We start from the raw sequence: 6,722 nt of genomic DNA on the forward strand, positions 1-6,722 counted from the left end.
ACCCTGCTTCATCTTCTTGGCACCCCCTCCCCTTTAGATATTTATACACATTAATGAGGGAGAGACCGCCTCTCATCTCCCGTGCCCAGCAAAACCTTTGTTTGAGTAGAAATATTTAATTGATCTCTAGCTGATAGAATGTCACTTGCTCATCACCATCATTAATATTCCTGGTATTTGTCCTCAATTCTTGCAGCCAGCAAGACAGTGACTGCAGACCATGTGTGTATGTGCACATGAATTATACATATTGGAAAGGCAACTTGCATTGCTGATACCATTTAGCACAACCTGCCTAATTCACAGCAGCCCTTACTTGATGCCTTTTTTATTCAATGCAAGCTTCTCCCTGCCTCTTTCCTCATCACAGCGAGCACACCACTCTGCTTCTGCCCAGAAAGGTTCATCTGGAAGTCCCGGCATGTTCTGCAGCCCCAGGGACACATCTATGCAATCCCTGCAGGAGACCCGTCAGCATGACAAGGCACTGAAGATGTAGCTGCCAGCTGCTGATGCGTGGAGAAGGATGAAAAGCTGATTTCACTCTTGGAAGGAAAGAAGAAAGTGAGAAACAAACATGAGCTCAGCACAACATTTGGAAGGGCAACAGCATCAGGGCTCTAGTGGATCCACAGAGGAAGTCCCAGGCTGTCAGGGATGCTCCACTGAGACAATCTCAGCTCTTTGTGTGCCCTGGTACCCAACCTCTTGGCTCAGAGAGTACCCTCCTGTGCCATAGCCTCAGGGATCACCAGCAGTTATCCCAAATCATTCAAGAATTTGGCCAGTAAAATCCCAAGAGGAAGTTTAAATATAAATTCAGTGGAGGGGTCTGCTGGCCTGGCTGCCTGGCTGGTTCAATACCCGAGCTGCAGCAGCCCCAGCCACATCCTGTGCTCCTGTGCCCATTTCCTGGTGTGTCGGGGGTCGCTGCCCTCCTCATGAGCATGGCTTGGGAGCTGCACCCACCTACACCCTCTCTAGGAGCAGGTCCTTGCGTGGGGAGCACAGCTGGGTGTGGAAGGTGTCTGCAGCCAGGGGACCTGCAGGCCAGTGGTGTCCCTCACCTGTCCCCCAGTCAGAGTGCAGCGGTCCAGCTCGGTCCCTTGGGATGCTGTTCTGCTGCCACGTGAACGGGAACGAGCCCGAGGTGGCCAAGAGCCAAAGTGGCTCCAGAGCTGCCAGGCAGGAGGGAGCTGGGTGAGTCTCACCCTCATGTGCTGCCCAGTCAGGCCAAACCCTGGCAGGTTTTCAGTGTTAGAAAATAAATGCACGAGTGAGGGGGGAGAGAAGGAAGTGTCCTCGCAAGCTCCTTGCATCAGCCATAAGGAACATCACCTTGGCAGGTCAGCTCTCAAACCCATCCTTCATGGGAAGGGAAGCTGGGTGTGCACCACCTCCAGCTGGTGTAAACACGCTGGCCATGTCCAGTGTCCGTGTGTCCCTCTCCTCCCTTGGTGTCCTCACCTCTGCTGGACCCATCTTCCCCTGCTCTGCCCAGCATCCACAGCACTTGAATACTCTGCTCCTCCCTCCAGGGGTTTGCTGAGAAACAGCCAAGGAGTCGCTGGGAAGTAATCCTTCTTTACTTCCCCCAAATTCAATGAAAGCACCTGACCAGCATCCCCAATCCTGCTTCTCCACCTCATCCTTCACCCCAGATGTGTTCCTGTGCCTGCCCAGACCGCACCAAGCAGCTCTGGGTGCTGCCTCCCAGCCCTGTGCTGGCCCTGCGCAGGCTCCGAGGGAGCAGTCTCCAGGGAAACTCCTCGCTGAGCAGTGATTTGGGCAGGAGCTCCCCACCTCCCTTGCTCCGTGTACAACAGCTTATTTATTTCTCCCCGACTGAAGCGTGGCTTGCATATTTATCACAGACAGCCGGCTGCTTTGGTGCTGGCCTGGAGGTTTAAAGATGCTTTGATGGTGGCCGTTAATGTCTCTGAGCATCTCTAGGTCTTGCTTGGCTGGAATATCCCCAGCTTCATTTCTGCTGGTCTGGCAAGCTCACCTAGGCACCCAGCCTTCCCTTTGGGAACAGCTTTAGTTCAGTGGCCTGGAGCAAGGCCTGTGCATGGCAAGGAGCACAAAGCATTCAATGTGACTGATATGCTCCTTAACTTCACCCTCCTTTTTGGCTGGTAGCTCTGCCCCTTTCTCAGGTTCCACTTGCCTAATTTTGTCCAGCGCTGTGGCCACGAGGTCACCGTTAAAAGTGTTTCCTACAGTTTCACCTTTGCTCTAGTCTGGTCCCGAATGCCAATCAGCAGCACACTCCTCATCACACCTCCCTTCCCTGCATCCAGGGGCTGTGCAGACTTTGCAGTCAGCTCAGAGTTGAAGTGTGCTTCCCAAGGGAATTTTCTCTCCCCAGCACCTCCAGACCAGTTTGCTTGCTGCCAGTGCTGGTCACGCTGTTCCCTGGTGAGATGCCCAAGCTTTACACGTGGATGGCAGAATATTAAGGCTCAGGCATCTTTAACTCTGTGCGAAAGAGAAAGAGGATTTTTCCGAGGAAAGTCCAAGCTTCCTATCCTGAGTCATATGCTTTGACTTATTTATGTGGTTGTTATTGCTCTGTGAACCCTGCCAGGCAGAAACATTGTCAGGGACAATGCACACAGGGTTGGGCTGACTTTCCTGCAGCAGCCCTGCAGTGTTGCCCTCCAGCAAACCCAACTGCCCCTGAGGGGTGTCAAAGTCCTGCTCTCAATGGACTTGCAAATGCAGCCTGACCATCCAACTGCTGGTGCCCACAGGGAAAAGCTTTTCAAAGGACACATGCCGTGACACATGCCCAGAGCTCATTCCTAGACAAGAAAGATCTTCACTCTGACAAGAGGGTGGTATGCTGGTTCAGAACCATTCTCGGGACTCTGGGCAAACAGTTACAGCCCTGAGACTGAAATGGGAATTTTTAATTTCAGAAAACCTGACAGTTTCCCATTGAAAAATACTCAGCTTGCCCTAAAGGTCCTCATCAGGATAATCTGAGCCAACCTTTTCAGTCTGGGTGAGATTCTTTCCCACAAAACAGTGGAAGCCCAAATTCCAGTCCTAATTTGCTGCACCACTGGTGAGTGGGTCTGAGAGTAAGCTGCCAGCAAATCCCTGTGACCGTGCTATGGCAAGTGCCTCCCAACCCCAGCAGACACTTATTAGTAGCCCACAGTGGCCACCACAAAGGACTCGAGCACTTCTAAAACAAAACACCCAAACCTTGTATTCTACTGCTCAAAATACCCACATTTCAACCTGCTTTAGCTCAGAACCAGAAGAAAATGCCCATTCTTGCAGGTTTCTGCCAGAGGGAACTCCAACATCCCCTTGTCTAACCCAGATTTTAGCCTCTCCTTGCTCCATGTGTTTAACCCCAGAGTTCCCACCCCTGCTCTGGAGAGAGGGACCATGCACTAAAGCACAATGTGCAGCCAGAGCAGCAAGTTCAGCTTCTCCACTTCTGCTGCCAAGGCACAGGGGTGAGAACACACTGAGAGCTCCCAGACAGTCCCATAGGCTTTTTCTATCTGCAGCCATGTGATCCAGAGAGATGGAAGACACTCCCTGGCTCTGAGATTAATTCACTTGGACCCTTCCAGCAAAGCATATGAAGGATCAGCGTGAAGAGTGAGCGCATTCCCACCAATAAGTAATTTTCAACCTGCGTAATAAAACAGCGGACACTAACGAGTTCCATTACATGCCCATTAAAAAGTGCTTTCACTTAGCAGGACCCCACAGCCCAGGGGCTGGGGCTCAGCAGTTTGATGCTGCAGCCCAGCCAAAGGCACTGTGCTCTCCAGGCACTCGTGCCATGACTGGGTTAGGAACCAGCTCCCGAAGCTGCTGGCCCCTTGCTGCTTCCACCCATCCTCTGCTCACTGGAAAGTGGCACTGCAGATGTGCTCGTGTTGGAGAGTGCACCCCATGGATTCTCCTGGTGCTTAGGAAGTTAGATTGAAATGTGAGCAAATAGCCTGTAATTAAAATCTGAAGCCTGCTATGCAGCTTTTGCGTGTTTTTAATAAGTGGATTGGAGGGGGGGATATCTAATGATACATAACTGCTTTTATCATCACTTTTCCCTCCAAAACCCACAGTTCTTGTAGGACTCCCCCAAAGCCAGTAAAAAATCTTGATTGCTTGAGAAAAATTCCCCTGTTTCCTAGTTATTGAGGACATGGGCTTCGGAAAGCAACACCTCCTCTAAAACATGATTTCTCACTTTGTATATTTTCCTGGAGATATATTAGCCCAAGGTTTCTTATAGCCCCTAAACCACTTCCATTTCCAGGAGCTCATGAAAACATGACATAAGTTGACCACTGAACCTGATATTTTCTCTGAAGGATATTTACCCTCCATGCCACCCTTCCATCATCAGGAATTTCAGCAGAAATATTTCAGACACTTCTACAAAGAGAAATGAGATATAAGAGCTCTACTATCCCTCTTCAAGCTGCCTTAAGCACCACATGCTTCAGATGAGATGTCCTGCATCCTTCTCAGGTCCCAGCTGCCCACAGCAGTGCCAGAGGTCCCTGACTCAGCCCACCCAAGGATGTGCCATTCCTGTGGAGAAACAAAGCATGCTGGCAGTGTGCTGTGATTCCCAGGAATTTGTGTTCCCCTGCCATCAACTCCTTGCACCAGCACTGGCCAGGGTCGTACATCTTTCTGCCTTGTGCCTGATGTGCAGGGAGGCACCAGCCAGCGGCTGCTCCACAGAGCTCAATTAATTCAAGCAGTGGCAGCTTGTGCAGGTGCCCTAAAAGCTCCCTAAGACTCAAGGTGAGAATCAATAAGATTGATGGGTGGAATTGCTGGGATATTTTCCTCTAAGCACCTAAGGATAATTAACAGCCAAAATGCTTGGAGTCAACCACCAAAGTTATGAAATACTAAATCAGAGGCAGCTCCCAGCAGCTTCACTCGCTCCCTTTGCAGGCTGCACATTCATGATGAAGCCATCAGCCACACACGGCTGCAAATTCTCTCTTTTCCTATGGGACTTCTGCTCCTTCCAGTGGCTGGCAGTTATTTAAATATTGTTTTACCCCTCTGCAGTCAAAGCAAAGCCCTGGACTTTGCCATTCAAATCCCAGCCTGACCCATGGCACAAGGACATTGCTGCCAGGTGTTTCCCTGGCAGGCAGCACGCTGGGATCTGTGTGTGGCACCAGTGGGTAGAGATCAAATGGGTGCTGTTCTCCTCTTTGGATAGCCACTGAAAAATAGTGAGAAGTTAAAATCACTTTGCTCTTTTGTGTGCAAGAGTTCAGATTTCTGCCCCTTAACTTTTGAGGGCACTGGGCTCCCTACCCCAGTGCTTTCCTTCCCACTTTTGCAGCCACGTTGGCTCTGGTGCCAGGCAAAAGCAGCCAGAAGCCTGGACTCCAACAGACCTCATGGGGTACCAGAGGAGGTGGAACCAGGCAGGAACCCCATCAAGAGCCAGTCTGGAATGGTGGGGCTGAGCTGCCTGGCCAGCTGACCCACACAGAGTTCAGGTCTTCTCCTTTGACCCACAGCAGAGGGTCAGCACACACCCACTCCCTGTCCAGCCAGCCCTGGCTGCCTGCCCTGAGCACCAGCCATCACACCATGGGTGACAAAGGACCCCAGGAGAGTACAGCACATCTCTGTGTCCAAGAGCTGCACCGTGTACTTCAGCAAAGGGGCTGGAGCAGGGGCAGCTCCATGCCTGACTCTGTTTGACCCCCAGGCATGACCAAATGATCCTCCTTTAACCTTGGGATGTGCTGTGTGGGCCTGTTGTGCTCCTGGTATCGTGAGGTTCTTCCTCCACTGCATATATTTCTGCTCCCATCCCTGCTTCCATTGCAGGGAAGTTTCAGTGCTGAGCTGGTTTTCCTGCCTTTTCTCTGCGTGCTGTGACTTGGGAAGGCTCCATCCTGCACAGATGCTCCCCCAGCAGCCAGCACAGCTGTCCCATGCAGCCAGCACCCAGGGTGCATGGAGGGGACATGGCTCCATGCTCTGAGCATCCCCTCCCGTCCACTTGTGCTCTGCCTCGAGCCAGCCCCTCAGGCTGTGACTCCCACTCAGCCTCGCCAGCTTTGTGTTTGCTTTCCCAAATATTTTGCTGGTGCAAAGGAAACATCAGCCTGCTGAATCGTGAGCTGAGCCACCTCCACCTGTGAGCTGAAGCCCATGAACTTGGAAGCAAGGCAATGCCAAAGCGTAGAGCAACATACACCAGTCCTCCTCACCCCCTGGCAGTCTGCCCTGGTGCCACCAAGTCAAGCTGGGGACAGTCCCCATAGCCAGGATGCTGGCATTGCCACGGCACCCACCACAGCCTCCTGATAACACCCTGTCAGCAGCTGATCAGCGAGTCAGAGGTAAAAGGGCTTCAGCAAAGTGCAGTGCCAGCACCCAGCCGTGGCCACCGCTGTACAAGCACGGCCCGGGGGACACAGGCAGGGGGATTAAGAGATCTGTGTCAGCAGTGGGCTTGTGTACACAAACACGGCAGCTAAAAGGGCTCATGTTCATGCCTTGTCCCCAGGGAGGTCACTGGGGATGGGAAAGGGTTGTAGGACATGTGGTGTCTGTGTCAGTCCTCTCAGCCAGAGGAGGAACGGGGCTGGGGATGGCAGAGTGAGATTGGCCTCAGGCAAGGGGACTGTCCCCCAGCTCCCCTCCCTGCAGAGACCCAGGCTGGGGATGGCAGATAATGCTGTAGTGCCTGGAAGGCTGCA

This window comes from Poecile atricapillus, chromosome 13, assembly GCF_030490865.1.
Source record: "Poecile atricapillus isolate bPoeAtr1 chromosome 13, bPoeAtr1.hap1, whole genome shotgun sequence".
NCBI lineage: Eukaryota > Metazoa > Chordata > Aves > Passeriformes > Paridae > Poecile > Poecile atricapillus.